The sequence below is a fragment of the Podarcis gaigeae genome, assembly GCF_964106915.1.
Source record: "Podarcis gaigeae genome assembly, chromosome: W".
Lineage (NCBI taxonomy): Eukaryota > Metazoa > Chordata > Lepidosauria > Squamata > Lacertidae > Podarcis > Podarcis gaigeae.
The window spans coordinates 24534640-24553736 of record NC_139695.1 but is presented as its reverse complement, the minus strand read 5'-3'; positions in this window follow the sequence as shown (position 1 = coordinate 24553736).

Here is a 19097-nt window from a genome sequence, read left to right as displayed (position 1 = left end):
AAACTAGACGCAAAAAATATATTCAAGGATGATGAGGGTAGAATACTAGGGGTAAAAATAACAAAAGGTAAAGAACATTTAATTATAGTAGAAGCTAATTTACTGGAATTTATAGAAGGGAAAATTATTTTGATGGGAGACCTAAATGGTGTCACATCAATAGAATTAGATAGGACAGAGAGAGAAAGAAAATCCAAAAAAGGCAGACTCCCAGACACCTTCTTTCAGATGGTAGAAAACTTAAATTTGATTGATACATGGAGATATAAAAACCCAGGAGAAAGACAGCATACACATTTCTCAGAAGTTAAAAAATCAGCCGGCAGAATTGACAGCATATGGGTATCAAATAACTTAACAACTAAAATTAAAAAAGCAGAAATACAGACCAAAATTATTACAGATCACAACCCAGTCACATTAGAATTAAAGAAACACAAGAAAACTAATAAAAGATGGAGACTTGATGAAAGATTATTAAATGACAAAAAGATTGTGAAAAAAGCGCAAGAACTATTGAAAGAATTTTTTGAATTAAATAAAGAACAGGATACAGACTTCAGGACAATATGGGATGCAAGTAAAGCTTTCATAAGAGGCTTTTACATACAACAAAGTGCAATAAGGAAAAGAAACAGAGAGCAAAAACTGGAACAAATAAGGAAGGAAATAGGAATAAATGAAAAATTATTAGCAAAACAACCAAAAAATGAATTAATAAACCAAAAACTAAAAATATTACAAACTCAGGCTTCAGCAATATTAAATAGTGAAATTGAGGACAATATTAAATGGATGAAACAAAGGTCGTTCGAATTTGCAAATAAACCCGGAAAGATGCTAGCCTGGCAACTGAAAAAGAGACAAAAGGAAAAACTGATTGATAAAATAGTGGAAGAGGGGAGAACTTTAGATAACCCTGAGGAAATTAAAAAGTGTTTTACAAAATATTATAATAAGCTATATAAAGCAGGAAATGAGACAGAGGTTGAAATAAAAGAGTATTTATGTGGAAAAGATATACCTAAGATTAAGAAAGAAAAGATTCAAGAGCTAAACTCCCCAATAACCACGACAGAGCTTCATCAAGCGATAATTAAGATGAAACTGGGAAAATCCCCAGGCCCAGATGGTCTTACCGCAATACATTACAAAAAATTAGAGGAACCATTATTATCACCTATGAAGACACTCTTAAATAAAATATTAGAAGACGGGAAGATTCCCAACACCTGGAAACAGGCGCACATAGTAGTAATCCCAAAACAAGGATGAAATAAAGAGTTTATAACCCATTATAGACCAATATCATTACTAAATAATGATTACAAGATCTATGCACAAATATTGGCAACAAGATTAAAGACAGTTTTGCAGGATTGTATAAATAAAGAGCAGGCAGGGTTCTTGCCGGGCAGGAAAATGAGTGACAATATAAGAACAGTGATTGATATGATCGAGTATTTAGACATGAAACCAAGTAAGAAGGTAGCCTTTGTTTTTGTGGACGCGGAAAAGGCATTTGACAAAGTATCATGGAAATTTCTAAAAATATTATTAGACCAGATGGACATGGGAGACCAAATCACAAGAGGGTTAAAAGCAATTTATGAACAACAAGAAGCAAATATAATAATAAATAATGACACGACTGATTATTTTAAAATACAGAAGGGCACCAGGCAAGGGTGCCCACTTTCACCTTTGTTATTCATTTTGGTCAAGAAATCAGATTGGATCAAGAAATAAATGGAATATCCCTAGGAGAGAAAATATACAAAATAAGGGCATTTGCAGATGATTTAGTTTTAATGGTGGAAAATCCAAAGGAAAGCATAGCAAAGGCTCTAGAAAAAATGGAAAACTTTGGATGGGTATCAGGTTTTGCCTTGAATAAAGAAAAAAACGAAACTAATGGTAAAAAACATGGGAGATCAAGAGAAAAAGGAACTGGTAGAAAAATTTGGATTACAAATTGTAAAAAAAGTGAAATATTTAGGTATACAAATAACAATGAAAAATATAAATTTGTTTGAAGATAATTATAAAAAAATTTGGGAAGTAACAAAAAGAGAAATGGAAACTTGGACAATATTGAAATTAACACTCTGGGGTAGAATTTCGGCTATTAAAATGAATATCTTACCAAAACTTCTGTTCCTTTTTCAAATGATTCCCATAATAGGTAAAGATGATTGTTTTAAAAAATGGAAAATGGACCTAACAAAGTTTATATGGCAAGGCAAAAAGCCACGGATCAAACATAAATTATTAACTGACATAAAAGAGCGGGGAGGTTTTGGACTCCCAGACCTGAGACTATATTACGATGCAGCATACTTTACTTGGATCAAGGATTGGATCAAATTGGATAACAGTGAAATTTTGGATTTGGAGGGATGGAACAACAGATATGGTTGGCATGCCTATCTAATTTATAACAAAGTGGCAGTCCATAAAGAATTTCTAAGCCACGTAATTAGAAATGCATTATACAAGGTCTGGGTGAGACATAGAAGGTTGTTAGAACCAAAAACCCCATGGTGGGTCTCACCGCTAGAAGTAATAGATAGGTAGCCGTGTTGGTCTGCCATAGTCAAAACAAAAAAAAATCCTTCCAGTAGCACCTTAAAGACCAACTAAGTTAGTTCTTGGTATGAGCTTTCGTGTGCATGCACACTTAAGCTTATACCAAGAACTAACTTAGTTGGTCTTTAAGGTGCTACTGGAAGGAATTTTTTTTGTTTTCGCTAGAAGTAATATCGGTTAAAAAGAAAAATACTATAGGAAGAATGGCAACTTACCAGCAGCTCCTAAAGGAAGAACAGGGCCAATTAAAACTAAGACCATACGATGAGGTGACCCAATACTGTACCACATGGTTACAATATCACCAAATTGCACAAATATTCAACCAGGATAAAGTAATAGGATTTGAAAAAGAAGAATCAAAATTACAAAAAGTATTATTACAAAACTCAAAAAAATATATATCCAAAATGTATAATTTATTATTAGAATGGGAATTAAAGGATGAAGAAGTAAAAGAAGTTATGATCAAATGGGCATGTGATATAGGATATGTAATTCGGCTGGACCAATGGGAGAAATTATGGAAATATGACATTAAATTCACGGCATGTTATACAATAAGATAAAATTTTATGAAAATGGTGTACCAATGGTACTTAACTCCAGTAAAATTGGCTAAAATTCACAAATTAAAATCGAATACCTGTTGGAGATGTAAAAAAGAAATAGGAACAATGTTTCACATGTGGTGGGAATGCCGACCTATTAAACAATTCTGGAATGAAATCTATGAAGAACTCAAAAAGATGTTTAAAATATCTTTTAGTAAAAAACCGGAGGCATTGCTTTTAGGTTTAATTACAAATGATATCCCCGAAAATCAAAGGAAAGTATTCCTTTATGCAACAACAGCTGCCAGGATGCTTATAGCTAAAAACTGGAAAGGCAGAAAAATTCCATCAGTGAAAGATTGGCAAATTAAATTTTGTGAATACATAAATCTGGCAAGGCTCACAGCTTACATAAGGGGACAATCGGACCAGAAATTATTAAAAGAATGGGGTTGTGCTAAAGAGTATATGAAAAAACATTGTTCTGGAGTTAGTATATTGGTATGTAATGAATGAAGCTTTACAGGGTTAAAGAATAAGAAAAATGGTGTAAAAAAGCACAAAGATGGAAGTAATCTAATTAGACACAACAATACGGTAAGAGTAAATTTTTTGAGGTCTTAGAACAAAGGAAGGAAGTCAATTTGTGTTTATGTATGTAATGATATGGTTTTGTTCTGTAGATGTGTGCTTTTTCGTTTTTGTTTAGTTTAGTTTTGTTTCCTTTGCCTTTTTTTTTTCCTTTTCCTTTTCTGTTTTTTTTTTTTATATGTTCCGGGGATTTTTGTCTGTATAGTATTATTTTGGATTCAATGTTTGTAATTTTTGTTATGATTCTGCATTGAAAATAAAAAAATTAAAAATTAAAAAAAGGAGAAGTATCTTAAAAGACAGAACCATGCCGGATTCTTGGAAAGACAGCCTTATTGCATTAATTCCAAAACAGGGAATGGACAATCTACTTATTAACAACTATAGGCCTATCGCACTTCTAAATAACGATTATAAATTATATGCAAATATTTTAGCCGAAAGATCCAAAAAAGTCTTCCAGATGATGATACACAATGACCAAGCTGGCTTTTTGCCTGGGAGGCACATTTATAGCTGTGATGGCCTGGGAATGCGATTCAGAGGCTGAACCGGAGGAATCCCAGCCTGCACAGGAATCCCCGCTTCCAGGGCCGGCTGAACTGGGGCAGGGCCTTGGATCTGAAGAGCCTGCACCTGTGCCGGATCCTCAGGAGCAGGCACCAGGTGATTCCACTCTAGCTCCAGAGGTGATTAAGGACACAGTGCCTACAGGTGCGCCTCTCCCGGCCCTGCCAGAGGAAGGAGAGTCTCCCCCTGGGTCCAGTAACTCCCCAGCCTCTCCTGAACTGCAGAGGCTTAGGGCAGAGAGGCGGAGGGAACTGGTTTCTCCCAGGAGGAGTGCTCGCCTTAAGGCCAAGAGAGGCGGGTCTCCTGGGGGCCGGGGCCGCCCCTGGCCTCAGAGAAGATAAAGGCCAGTCAGCCCGGTCCCAGGTTGTGGGAGCAAAGTCGTTGAGTACCTGCTCCTGCCCGGACCCAGACCTGACCCTCCAGTGTTCCTGTCCCCGCCCGGCTTCCTGCTTCGGACCTCGCCCCGCTCCTTGTGAACTGTTTCCAGGCTAGTGACCCAGGACCGGACTTTGACTACGCCAACGGTAACCTTCCCCCCGGGACCAGCAGTTTGCTCCCACCACACCCGCACTCCCCCTTCGTTGGGGTGCATTCGGGACGAGCCAGAAGCCATGGCCGACCAGGCAGCTGCGCTGGTGGCATTGGCCCAGGAGAACCAGGCCTTGACTCACACCGTGCAGCAGCTCAGCAATGCGGTTACGGCACTTCAGCAGCGGTTGGACGCCCTACCAGCTCCTGGGGCCGACGCCCCAGCTCCTGGCAAGTACCCAGTGGCTTTGCCAGAGAAATTTGATGGGGCCCCGGCCAGCTTTCCCATGTTCCTTGCCCAGGCCAAGTTGTATATTCAGGGGCGAGCCCGGAACTTCCCTGACGACCGCACCAAGGTGCACTTTTTGATTAGTTTGTTAAAGGACCAGGCGGCCAAGTGGGCGTTGCCGCTGCTCAGACAAGACTCCCCCTTGCTGACAGACTATATGGGGTTTTGCAATCATTTGGAGGCCGCATTCGGCAACCCCCAGAAGGGGAGTCAAGCCAACCGGGCAATCAGGCGGTTGAAACAGAGCAAGTCCACTGTGGCTGCATACACCACGGAATTCCGGCTGCTGGCACAGGACTTGACCTGGAATGACTCTGCTCTTCGGGACCAGTATCTCGAGGGGCGTTCAGACGAGATACTGGACCAGCTGGCCACAATGGAACGCCCCACCACGCCCGACACCCTCATTCAACGGAGTCTACAGATAGACGATCGGCTGGAGGAGCGTCGTCAGGCCCGGGGCCGCCGGCACTTCCAGTTCTCGGCGCCAGTTTCTACCAGCAGCTCCACGGCCACAGCCGAGTCATCGGAGGAGCCTATGCAGCTTGGGGCAGTGCGGCCACGCCTCTCCCCCGCGGAGAAGACGCGGAGAAGATCTATGTCTCTACTGTGGCGGAAGCGGACACTACGCCCGGTCCTGTCCTGAAACGCCAGCCACAGGGAAACCGCCAACCCCAGTAGCTGATGGCCCTGGCTACCTGGGGTCCCAAACAGCGCAGAATGGGCCCGCACCAATGAAATTGCAACACCTTATGTGTTAGGATATTTCCGTTCCACCTTAAGAGAGAGCAGGCTTGTGAGTCACAGAGTCTGCGCATATCCTTTTACAGGATGTTTATGTTTGCTCTTGCTTTCGTTTTCTCTCTCTCTGCGCCAGAACACGCTAGCAGGCGGTCATGCTTTTCTTTGTTCTGACCAACGCTGAATAAACATTCTAAATGATACTCTCCTGAGTGCAACTTTTGCTGTGTGAATTCTGCTGACAGAGTGTGCACCAGCCCAAGAATGTGGCAAGCTATTTCTTAGGCTTCGTGTCGCTAATTGCTGATACCTACGGGAGGTTGATGGATCGTCCGGCAGCCGGCTTGGGGGCTCAGATGGACTTTATCTCCCTGGCAGTATCCCAACAACAGGTTTCGGGCCCAGATTTACGGCATTTACAGGAGGATAAGACTGTGACTGCGACAGACTGCTGAGGTATGTGGAAAAGCGAAAGAGGAGGCTTTTCTGTGAGCCGCGTAAGAGTCTCTGATGTCCGGCAGGCTTAATTGGCCTGGGAGCCGAGCCAGAAGGCTTCGTGATTAATGAGCTGCCAAGATAATAAGTCTTTGAAGGCATAGAGACTTGGGCTCACGTAAAGACGTGAGATGGATCTTTTACAATCCTCAGAAGCTGCTCCGTGTCTACCAAAGCTAAATGGCCACAACTATCAGACCTGGGCAAGGTACTGTGAGGGCCAGATGAGAAGGCTTGGAGTGTGGAATACCGTTACTGAGAATCCCCCAGCCCCTGTGACAGATGAGTGGAAGGCACAGGATTCGAGAGCTATGGGGATAATTTTGCTCTCAGTAGCTGCTGAAGAGTTAATCACCCTGGCTGGCAAGCCCAGTGCATGTGAAATGTGGAATGCTTGAATGTCAGAACCAAAGATTTTCATGTGCTTGACGTTCGGTTTCTTACCAAACATCTTCTCGTACGGAGTACAACCAATAGGTGATGACAGTCTGCGATTAACGGTATAAACAACCGTTGACAGAGCTTCCCCCCCAAACTTCTCAGGGAGGTTGGTATCATGCAACAAGGTTTTTAAGCCTTGAAGCAGAGTCTGATTTGCTCGCTCCGCAAGTCCATTCATCCATGGCGATCTAGGCGTTGACAAGTCATGCTGGATTCCCTTCTCAGTCAGGAAAGCTTCAAACTGCTGAGAAGTGAACTCCCCGCCCCGATCAGTAAAGAGGCAGCCGATACGTTTACCACGAACATTCTCCAACCAAGCACAGAATGCCTTGAACTTAGGAAACGCTTGCGATTTCTGCTCAAGCATAAACACATGAATGTACCTAGAAAAAGAATCAATTAGAACCATGAAGTACCTCGCTCCTCCCAAAGAGGGCGCAAGAGGACCAACCAGGTCTGCATGCACTAGCTGGTAGGGTTTGGAAGCCTGCCTGCTAGACTCCTTGCCTTTTAGAGCAACCTTCACCTTGTTCTCTGCACAAGATACACATTTCATGTGATACTTACAAGGTTTGATGTTCAAACCTTCAACCAACTCTGGCATCTTGGCCAGCGCTTGCCAAGACATGTGACAAAAATTTCGATGTGCTTCATGAATACATCCTGCATGAAGAACCTTGTTAGTTTGTGCAACACAACAAGAATCAACATTAGACACAACAGCATTGTCATCATAAGTTATACAGAATAAACCATCCATAAACTTTGCATGCAAAATGTCCTCTTTGCCTTTCCTGATGACACAGACATTCCTCTTGAAGGAAACCTCAAAACCACACAGAATCAGCTGTGGGACACTTAGCAAATTGTCCGCTGCTCCTGGAACATAAAGTACATTACTGATGGTTGTATGCAAACATGCAAGTTTAACAGTCCCTTCTCCTGCAATTTGCAACGTCCTTCCATCAGCCAGGTGGATCTCTCCATCTTGAGGTGTGAAGGAGATAAACAGGTGCTTATCCTTCGATAAATGGCGACTGGCGCCTGAGTCCACAATAAACCTGGCTTTAGCCTTTGGAGCAGTCTTTCTGGCAAGCAAAACCTTGTTTTCCACCAGTGTGGGCTTTTGCAGCTTGCCCCCCTGCTCCTGGCCATCAGACTTGCCTTTAGCCTTTGGTGAAGCAGTGCCAGCAAACAAAGCTTTGTTTTTCCCTGGCTCGGGCTTTTGCTGCTTGCCCCCCCCCCCCCCACTCCTGGCCATCTGCAGGCATCTTGCTCTGTTTACCTCTGGCCTTCCGGCCTCTGCAAAGGTGATGACCTTGGTTCCCACGGGAAACAGAGCTCTCAGCTGCCGACTCCTTGGCTCCCCCTGGAGGCTGGAATGCTGCCTGGGCTGACATCACAGTCTGCTCCCTCTGCAGCTTGCAACCGGTGCCCTCTGCATCCCTGCATTCACTCGCATTCTGGGAAACAGCCAGGACCTCCGATGCATTCACACCCTGGGCATTCAGACTCTGAGCTGGGATGATTGGCAGATGGGCAGCTTTCAAAGCATTCCACATCTTACGTGCCGTCACGTTGCCAGCAAGCGTTTTTATTTCCTCCAGAGAGACGGACAAGACGATTATGTCAATGGCCTTCGAATTCTGGGCCTCCCATTTCTCTGTCAGAGGAACTGGAGGGGCTTGAGACACGGTTTGCCACACTCCATACTGACGTAGCAAACTCTCACACCATTTTGCCCAGGTCTGATAATTTTTCCCATTTAACTTAGGGCATTCAGCAGCTTGGAAAAATTCCATTTCAGGTTTTCCTTGAGCCCGAGCCTCTCTCTTTACCTCAAAGAGTCCTTATCTTGGCAGCTCATTAATCACGAAGCCTTCTGGCCAAATGATGGCAAAGCAGAATTTTTTAAGAATCTGGAAACAAGACTTCTGGACTATTTGGATTACAAATTTATTTTGATGGGAGACTTGAATGGAGTGGCATCAACACTTATGGATAGAACACAGAGACAGAAAATAATGAATGCTGGCAGATTACCAAAGACTTTCTTTGAAATGGTAGATAAATTTGATCTATCAGACATGGAGAGTGAGAAATCCAACAGAAAAAGACTAATAATAATAATAATAATAATAATAATAATAATAATAATTTATTATTTATACCCCGCCCATCTGGCTGAGTTTTCCCCAGCCACTCTGGGCGGCTCCCAATCAGTGTTAAAAACCATACAGCATTACATATTAAAAACTTCCCTGAACAGGGCTGCCTTAAGATGTCTTCTGAACGTCAGGTAATTCTTTATCTCTCTGACATCTGATGGGAGGGCGTTCCACAGGGCGGGCGCCGCTACCGAGAAGGCCCTCTGTCTGGTTCCCTGTAGCCTCACTTCTCGCAATGAGGGAACCGCCAGAAGGCCCTCGGCGCTGGATCTCAGAGTCCGGGCTGAACGATGGGGGTGGAGACGCTCCTTCAGGTATACAGGACCGAGGCCGTTTAGGGCTTTAAAGGTCAGCACCAACACTTTGAATCGTGCTCGGAAACGTACTGGGAGCCAATGCAGATCTCTCAGAACCGGTGTTATGTGGTCCCAGCGGCCACTCCCAGTCACCAGTCTCGCTGCCGCATTCTGGATTAATTGCAGTTTCCGGGTCACCTTCAAAGGTAGCCCCACGTAGAGCGCGTTGCAGTAGTCCAAGCGTGAGATAACTAGAGCATGCACCACTCTGGCGAGACAGTCCGCGGGGAGGTAGGGTCTTAGCCTGCGTACCAGGTGGAGCTGGTAGACAGCTGCCCTGGACACAGAGTTAATCTGCACCTCCATGGACAGCTGTGAGTCCAAAATGACTCCCAGGCTGCGCACCTGGTCCTTCAGGGGCACAGTTACCCCATTCAGGACCAGGGAATCCTCCACACCTGCCCGCCTCCTGTCCCCCCAAAACAGTACTTCTGTCTTGTCAGGATTCAACCTCAATCTGTTAGCCACCATCCAACCTCCAACCGCCTCCAGGCACTCACACAGGACCTTCACCGCCTTCACTGGTTCTGATTTAAAGGAGAGGTAGAGCTGGGTGTCATCTGCGTACTGATGAACACCCAGTCCAAACCCCCTGATGATCTCTCCCAGCGGCTTCATATAGATATTAAAAAGCATGGGGGAGAGGACAGAACCCTGAGGCACCCCACAAGTGAGAGCCCAGGGGTCTGAACACTCACCCCCCACCACCACTTTCTGGACACGGCCCAGGAGGAAGGAGCGGAACCACTGTATGACAGTGCCCCCAGCTCCCAGCCCCTCTAGACGGTCCAGAAGGATGTTATGGTCAATGGTGTCAAAGGCCGCTGAGAGATCCAGCAGAACTAGGAAACAGCTCTCACCTTTGTCCCTAGCCCGCCGGAGATCATCAACCAGCGCGACCAAGGCAGTTTCAGTCCCATGGTGAGGCCTGAATCCCGATTGGAAGGGATCCAAATGGTCCGTTTCCTCCAGGCGTGCTTGGAGTTGTTCAGCAACCACCCGCTCAATCACCTTGCCCAAGAATGGCAGATTTGAGACTGGGCGATAGTTGGCCAAATTGGCCGGGTCTAAAGATGTTTTTTTAAGAAGCGGTTTAATGACCGCCTCTTTCAGCGGGTCTGGGAAGGCTCCCTCACAGAGGGAAGCATTCACCACCCCGCAGAGCCCATCGCCCAGCCCTTCCCGGCTCGCTTTTATCAGCCAGGATGGGCAAGGATCAAGGAGACAGGTGGTCGGTTTCACTCGTCCAAGCAGCCTGTCCACATCCTCGGAGGTAACAGATTGGAATTGATCCCATGTAACAGGACCAGACAGAACTCTAGCACTCTCCCGCCCTGGCCCTGCTCCCACAGTGGAGTCTACCTCCTTCTGAATCTGAGCGATTTTATCTGCAAAAAACTTTGCAAAAGCATTGCAGGAGATCTTGGGGTCCCTACCAGGCCCTGGTGGTACAGGTGGTTCTGATAGATTGCGAACCACCTGAAAAAGTCTCCTGCTGCTGTTTTCTGCAGATGCAATGGAGGCGGCGAAGAAGGCCCTCTTCGCCGTCGCCATTGCCACTTGGTAGGCTCGACGTTGAGCTCTAACCCGTGTCTGGTCTGATTCAGAATGAGTTTTCTGCCACCGGCGCTCTAGCCGTCTCAACGATTGTTTCATCACCCTCAGCTCCGGGGAAAACCACGGGGCTGTCCGGGCTCCATGCAATCGGAGAGGGCGCTTCGGAGCCAGACAGTCAATAGCCCTGGTTAACTCCGCATTCCAGCGGGCCACCAGGGAATCAGCTGAAAGGCCATCAACTTGGGATAAAGCATCCCCTACCACTCTCTGGAAGCCAATTGGATCCATTAAGTGGCGGGGGCGGACCATCCGAATCGGTCCCACCTCCCTGCGAAGGGGAAGGATTGCGGAGAAGTCCAGTTGCACCAGGAAGTGATCTGACCATGGCACTTCTTTTGTTTCGCTTTTAGTTAATGTCAGATCACCAACATCCGTAGAGGTAAACACCAAGTCTAAGGCATGTCCGTGGCTATGAGTTGGGCCAGACTTATTCAGGGACAGCCCCATGGAGGCCATGCTTTCCACGAAGTCCCGAGCGGCCCCTTGTAAGGTCGTGTCGGCATGGATGTTAAAATCCCCCAGGACAACCAAGCTAGGTGTCTCCAGGAGCATATCCGCCACGACCTGAAGCAGCTCGGGCAGGGAATCCTTGGTGCAGCGGGGAGGTCGGTACACCAGTAGGAATCCTGTACTGCCCCTATTGCCCAACTTCCAGAACATGCACTCAGAAAACTGGGTCTTCCCAATAGGACGCCTGGTGCAGACTAATGACTTCCTAAAAATCACTGCAACCCCCCCTCCCCGCCCACATGACCTGGGTTGCTGTGCGTAAGAGAAACCTGGTGGGCAAGCAGCGGCAAGGACAGGCCCGTCTGCTTCATCCAACCAGGTCTCTGTCACACATGCCAGATCAAATCCTCCATCCACAATCAGGTCGTGGATGGCAGTGGTTTTATTCATCATTGACCTGGCATTGCACAGCAACACTTTCAGGTCATGACTTCACATTTTATTCAGATACAAATCAATCATTTTCATGAATCGACTATTTATGGCTATCCAGAGACTTTGTTCCCAGGGTAACTAAAACTGAAATTTGCCCAAAGACTTGCTCGGACCATAATGCAATGTTTTTGGAAACAAAATTGTTTCTGCAGGGATCTTACAGATGGAGAATGAATGGTGATTTGTTGAGGAATGAACAGATGATTAGGAAGGCCCAAAAGACTCTAAAGGACTATTTTGAGATAAATATGAATTCAGAGGTGGAAACAAGAGTCATTTGGGACGCAAGTAAGGCTGTAATGAGAGGATTCCTCATACAACAAAACTCGATTAAGAAAAAGATACAGAATGAGAAAAAAGATAATATTCTGTCGCAATTAAAAGATAAAGAGAAGAATCTGAAATGTAATCCAAAGAATCAGCAGATTCAAAAGGAAATTAAAGCTTTACAGATACAATATTCCCAGATTATAAATCAGGAAATAGAATGGAAATTAAAAATGATGAGACAGAGAAATTTTGAATTGGCAAATAAATGTGGAAAACTGCTGGCTTGGCAGTTTAAAAAAGAGACAGAAACAGGGGGCTTCCGGTCAGCGCCAGCGATTAATGGAGGACTTTTCCCGGAGCTCCGGGAGAAGTCTGCTCCGCGGGTTCGGGTCCTGCTGCTACGGTGAAGCGGGGACCCTTAAAAATTACAGGTGGAGAAGCCTGTAAACAAGGAGGCTCGGTGGGCACCACTACGACCCCTCCGAACTGCGAAAGAGCCTTTTTAAAGGCTCTGGAACGGTGTCGGGGGGAGCGCGGTGCTGAGAGCCGCTACCCAGCCTGTGGAGCGAAGCCGCGTCGCCATTATCGGAGAGTAGGATTAAAAGCTTAAATTGGACTTTAAAGAGTAAAGATTTAAAGACTTAAATTGCTTGAAAGTTTAAAAGATTGGCCACCACGGGAAAGGTACAAAAAGGAAGTCTGCCTTACCGCATTGTAGTGAGAAGAAAGCAAAGAGACTATTAAACTGAAACCTTTGAGGATTGCATTTGAATAACAAAGCCATTGCCTAAAAGCAAGATACCCCCTCACTTAGCGGGCAGGAGCGGTGAGGGAGAATTGTCATTAAACTATTTAACCTGCATGAAAGCAAAGAATTGAATTTTATCCATTGTCTTTTGTATCCTGGGAAAGGACTGCCCTGTAAGAAGGGAGAAAGAACTTTGAACTGTCAAAAGTGAGAGCCTTGAAATAACTGGGAAAGATACAGTGTTGAGGACTTTTACCTGGACTGTTACATATTTGGAACTATTTAAGAAAAATGTGCTGGAACTGGGGACTTTTTCCCCTTTAGAGAGACGGGGACGACGACTTTGAGACAATATATCTGTTGTAAGAACTGTGAATTGTGAATGCAAGTCGGGAATTCCCCCCTCTAGAGGAGATTTTGTTACATTGTGAGAAACAACTAAGCAACTAGAAGCTGAGCCACTGGAAATTTACTAGTAAAAACAAAACTAGGACTGTGGGACTGACCTTGGCCTGGCTGATAGTGGCATGGCAGATGGCAAAGGAAAGATAGATCAGGCTCAGGAGAAAAACCTCAGATCCGGCAAAACTTACAGCACTACACAGCCAAGAAGGGCCTCAGTGGTAGGAGCAGCTGCGGCCTCACAAACAAAACCTAAAGTCATGTCTGCAGAAGATGCTTTGACGAAAGCTCTTGGAAAAATAAATGAATCTCTGGAATTTTTAACGAAACAAGGGACTGATACAAGTAAACAAGTAGCTGAGATCTCAAAAAAACTTGATCTGAATACTTCCAGCCTAAAAGAATTGGGAACTCAAGTTACTGCTAATGCCCAGAATATTGGGAGACTCTTAGAGGAATCAGCTACTACCCAAAAGATTGCTGAGGAGGCAAAGGAGGTTGCAACTGAAATTCAAGGAAAAATACCACCGGTTGTAAAGAAACTGGCGGACCATGATTTATCCTTTGCTATGATAGATCTTCAAAGGAGGGATCGTAACTTAAGATTAAGATTTGTCCCGGAAAGTGAACAGGACAACTTGGTGGACTTTATTACAAAAGAATTTTATGACTTTTGGCAAGAAGGCCTGAAGGGGGAGGAGGTCAAAATTGTGAGTGCATTCAGACTTGGAATAAGACAAAGAAAGAACAAGCCAAGAGATTGCTTGATTACTTTGGGATCAAAGGAGGAAAGAGATAAAATTTTAAATTTGCACTATCAAAATACACTGCAAATTGAGGATTCTTTTGTGGAGATCTTCAAAGATATCCCAAAGCCCATTCTAGATGCAAGAGAGGACTACAAAGATCTGGTTGTGCTACTGAAAAAAAGCAGAATCTTCTTTAGGTGGGAATTCCCCCAAGGCCTATCTTTCAAATACAGAGGAAAGAAAGTTAGACTGAGGACACTGAGTGACAAAGACAAATTCTTAAGAGATCACGAAGAAGATTTAGTGAAGGAAGCAGAACTTGGAGAAGAGCCAACAATACCAGGAAAAGGAATATTGGACCTGGCAAATTTATCGTTTGGACTACAGCCACCAGCAGAAGAAGAGCAACAATTGGGAGCAGTAGTAGGAGTAAGTAAATAATCCCATCATGGCCCTGCAACTATTGAGCTGGAACTGTAATGGACTTAACATTCCTCGGAAGAGGAAGAACGTCTTTCATATTCTACAGAAACAACAATTGGACTTGATTTGCCTGCAAGAGACACATGTGACAAGAATACATAGAAAACTACTTATCAATAAAAAATTAGGACATGAATTTATTTCATCTGACAGAGTGAAAAAAAGAGGAGTGGTTATATATGCAAAGGACAGATTGATGCCGAAGCAAATATTTAAAGATGAACAAGGAAGATACTTGGCAATTGAAATTCAAGTACAAGGCCAGAAATTTCTGATCCTAGGAATCTACGCACCAAATGAAGGCAAATCTGAATTCTTTAAAAAGTTGCATGAGATTTTGCTGGACTATATGGATTCAAATATAATTTTGATGGGAGATATGAATGGAGTTGTCTCTACAAACATGGACAAAGCACAAAGACAAGTAATTTCTAAAGACGGAAGGCTACCAAAAACATTTTTTGAAATGACTGACAATATGGACTTAGTCGATATTTGGAGATTAAAAAATCCTCTTGAAAGAGAAGGAACCTTCTTTTCTGAAGCCAAAATGACCTGGACTAGAATTGACCAAATATGGGTTACTAGAGGACTGGCATCAAAGATAAAAAAGTGGAAATCTGCCCAAAGACTTGCTCCGACCATAATGCCGTGAAGATGGAGATGAATCAAATAACAGCTGGAACTTTCAGATGGAGGATGAATGACTCATTATTCAGAGATAAAGAATTTTGTAAAAAGGCCCAAAAAACACTAAGAGACTATTTTGAAATCAACATGAGAACTAATGTGGAAAAAAGAGTAATCTGGGATGCAAGCAAAGCGGTTATGAGAGGTTTCTTGATACAACAAAATGCAATAAAGAAGAAAAGCCAAAATGAGAAAAAGGATAAGATATTAGAAAAAATTAAAGAAGGAGAATAGAAAAAGTCTCAGGAGATCTTGAGAGAAATTAAATTATACCAAACGCAATATATGGAACTGATGAACCAAGAAATAGAATGGAAAATTAAACAAATGAGACAGAAAACGTTTGAATCTGCTGATAAATGCAAAAAAAAATTTGGCTTGGCTATTGAAGAAGAGACAAAAACTAAATACAGTGACAAATTTAGAAGTGGATGGAAAGAACATTAATAACCCAACTGAAATCAGAAGCTGCTTCCAGAGATACTTTAAACAACTATATGCACAAGGGCCAGAAAAAGAGTTTGATATAGAACAATTCTTGAAGAAAAATGGGATGAAGGAAATTTCATGTCAAGACAAAGTGCTTCTGAATCAGAAAATAACTGAACAAGAAGTAGAAGATGCCATTCAAAACATGAAACTGGGCAAATCTCCGGGACCTGATGGACTGACTTCCAAATATTACAAGGCTTTAAAAGAATGGCTAATACAACCTTTGAAGGAAGTCTGTAATGAAATCCTTGAGGGGAAAGAAGCACCTGACACGTGGAAAGAGGCTTATATCACGCTTATACCGAAGACAGAGACTGAAAAGACCCAACTTAAGAACTACCGTCCAATCTCTTTATTAAATGTGGATTACAAAATTTTTGCTGACATTTTAGCTAAGAGATTGAAAAAAGTTTTGATGGGGGAGATTCATAGGGATCAAGCGGGCTTCCTCCCGAGAAGACATTTATCAGATAATGTAAGGAACATAATAGACATTTTGGAAATGTTAGAAGTTAATATAAACACAAAAGCTATTTTGATATTTGTGGACGCGGAGAAAGCCTTTGACAATATTTCTTGGACCTTTATGAAGAAGAATCTCCATGGGATGGGGGTAGGCCAAGGTTTTGAAAACTGTATAGGTGCAATTTATTCTGAACAAAAAGCAAAGCTAATTGTAAACAATATTATTACAGAAGAACTTAAGATAGAAAAAGGGACACGTCAGGGGTGCCCAATTTCCCCACTACTTTTTATTTCGGTCCTGGAGGTTTTGCTGAACATGATAAGAAAGGACCAGCTGGTTAAAGGGGTTCAGGTCGGAGCGAGACAATATAAATTGAGAGCATTTGCAGATGATTTGGTACTTACATTGCAAGAGCCGGAATCCAGTACGAAAAGGGTTTTAGAATTAATTCAAGAGTTTGGTCAAGTGGCAGGATTTAAATTAAATAAATTAAAGACTAAGGTATTAGAGAAAAATCTAACAGTAAGAGAGAAGGAGAGGTTTCAGAATGAAACAGGGTTAACAGTGGTTAAGAGTGTAAAATATTTGGGGATTAACATGACAGCTAAAAATATGAACTTATTTAAAGACAATTATGAGAAATGTTGGAACCAGGTGAAAAAAGATTTAGAAATTTGGTCGAACTTGAAGCTTTCTTTGTCTGGTCGAATAGCAGCTATCAAGATGAATGTATTGCCTAGAATGTTATTTTTGTTTCAAACATTGCAAATTGTTGATAAGATGGAGTGTTTTAAGGGATGGCAGCGAGATATTTCTAAATTTATCTGGCAGGGCAAAAAGCCCAGAATAAAATTTAAGATTTTAACTGATGCAAAGGAAAGGGGGGGATTTGCCCTGCCAGATTTGAAACTTTACTATGAATCAGCAGCTTTCTGCTGGTTGAAGGATTGGCTGCTCCTCAAGAACACTGACATCTTAGATTTGGAAGGTTTCAATAATTTTTTTGGGTGGCATGCATACTTGTGGTATGACAAAGTTAAGGTTCATAAAGGTTTTAAAAATCATATTGTCAGGAAAGCATTGTATAGTGTTTGGATCAGATATAAAGACCTACTGGAGAGCAAAACTCCAAGGTGGCTTTCACCAATGGAGGCAAAAGCTGCGAAAAAACTTAATATGGAGTGTATATGGCCGAAATATTGGGAAATTTTAGAACAGGAGGGTAGTAACTTCAAACTGCAGAGTTTTGAGAAATTAAAGGATAAAGTGAGAGATTGGCTCCACTATTACCAAATAATGGAGGTTTACAAGATGGATAAGAAAATTGGCTTCCAGGTGGAGAAATCGAAATTGGAAACAGAATTGTTAGAATCCAATACTAAAAATTTATCCAAAATGTATAACTTGCTGCTGAAATGGAATACGCAGGATGAAACAGTTAAATCAGCTATGATTAAGTGGGCGCAAGATATTGGCCATAACATTATGTTTGCTGACTGGGAAAGGTTGTGGACCACCGGCATGAAATTTACGGCGTGTAACGCCTTGAGAGAAAATATTATGAAAATGATATATAGGTGGTACATGACCCCAGTCAAGCTTGCAAAAATTTACCACTTGTCAGATAACAAATGTTGGAAGTGTAAAGAAAATGAAGGCTCATTCTTCCACCTCTGGTGGACATGCCCAAGGATTAAGGCTTTCTGGGAAATGATATATAATGAAATGAAAAAGATGTTTAAATACACTTTCCTGAAGAAACCAGAGGCCTTTCTCCTGGGTATGGTCAGCCATGTGGTGCTAAAGAAGGATAGAACTTTGTTTTTGTATGCCACAACAGCAGCAAGGATCCTTATCGCAAAGTATTGGAAGACATCAGATCTACCCACTCTGGAAGAATGGCAGATGAAGATGACAGACTACATGGGACTTGCAGAGATGACGGGCAGAATCCGAGACCAGGAGAAAGAGACAGTGGAAGAAGATTGGAAGAAATTTAAGGACTATCTTAACAATTATTATAAGATTAAAGAATGCTAGATTGACATGGATTTAAAAATATTGGTTTTCAGAGACATTAGAGTAAGAAAAGGAATGGAATTAGTAATAAATTTTTGGGAAATAAGGGAATGGAGTTGCTGATGGGATAATGAAACTAGAATACAAAACGGTGAGGTATGAGGAAGTCGGGGAAATAAGGTTGAGAAAATAAGTTTTGAAATTATACTTGTTGTTTTTTGTTTGTGTTTGTTTTTATTGTAGTTGTTTTGTATTTGTATGTTCTTATTGGAAAATTTAATAAATATTATTTAAAAAAATAAAAAATAAAAAAGAGACAGAAACAAAGTACTATTACAAATATTGTATCAGAAGGAAAGTCAGTAGAGAATCCCGCAGACATAAGAAGGTGTTTTCAGAAATATTATAAACAGCTGTATAAAAATGGAAAGGAAGATAAAGATAAAATTGAGCAATTTATTAAAGTAAATGGTTTGCAAAAAATTCCTGAAAATAAAAAGATCCTACTTAATGGATGGATTACAAGACAAGAGGTAGAGAAGGCCATAAACCAGATGCAACTTGGCAAAGCCCTAGGACCAGATGGTCTGTCTGCAAAATATTACAAGACTTTGAAAGACTGGCTGATTCAGCCATTGGTTGAGGTATGCAACATGATATTAAGAGGGGGCAAAGCACCTGAAACCTGGAAGGAAGCTTTAATAACTCTGATACCAAAACCAGATCAAGATAGACCCAATGTAAAAAACTACAGACCGATCTCATTACTTCATGTGGATTACAAAATTTTTACTAACATTTTGGCTAATAGGCTGAAGAAGGTACTAACAGATTATATCCATAAGGACCAGGCAGGATTCCTGCCTGGAAGACATATGAAAGATAATATTAGGA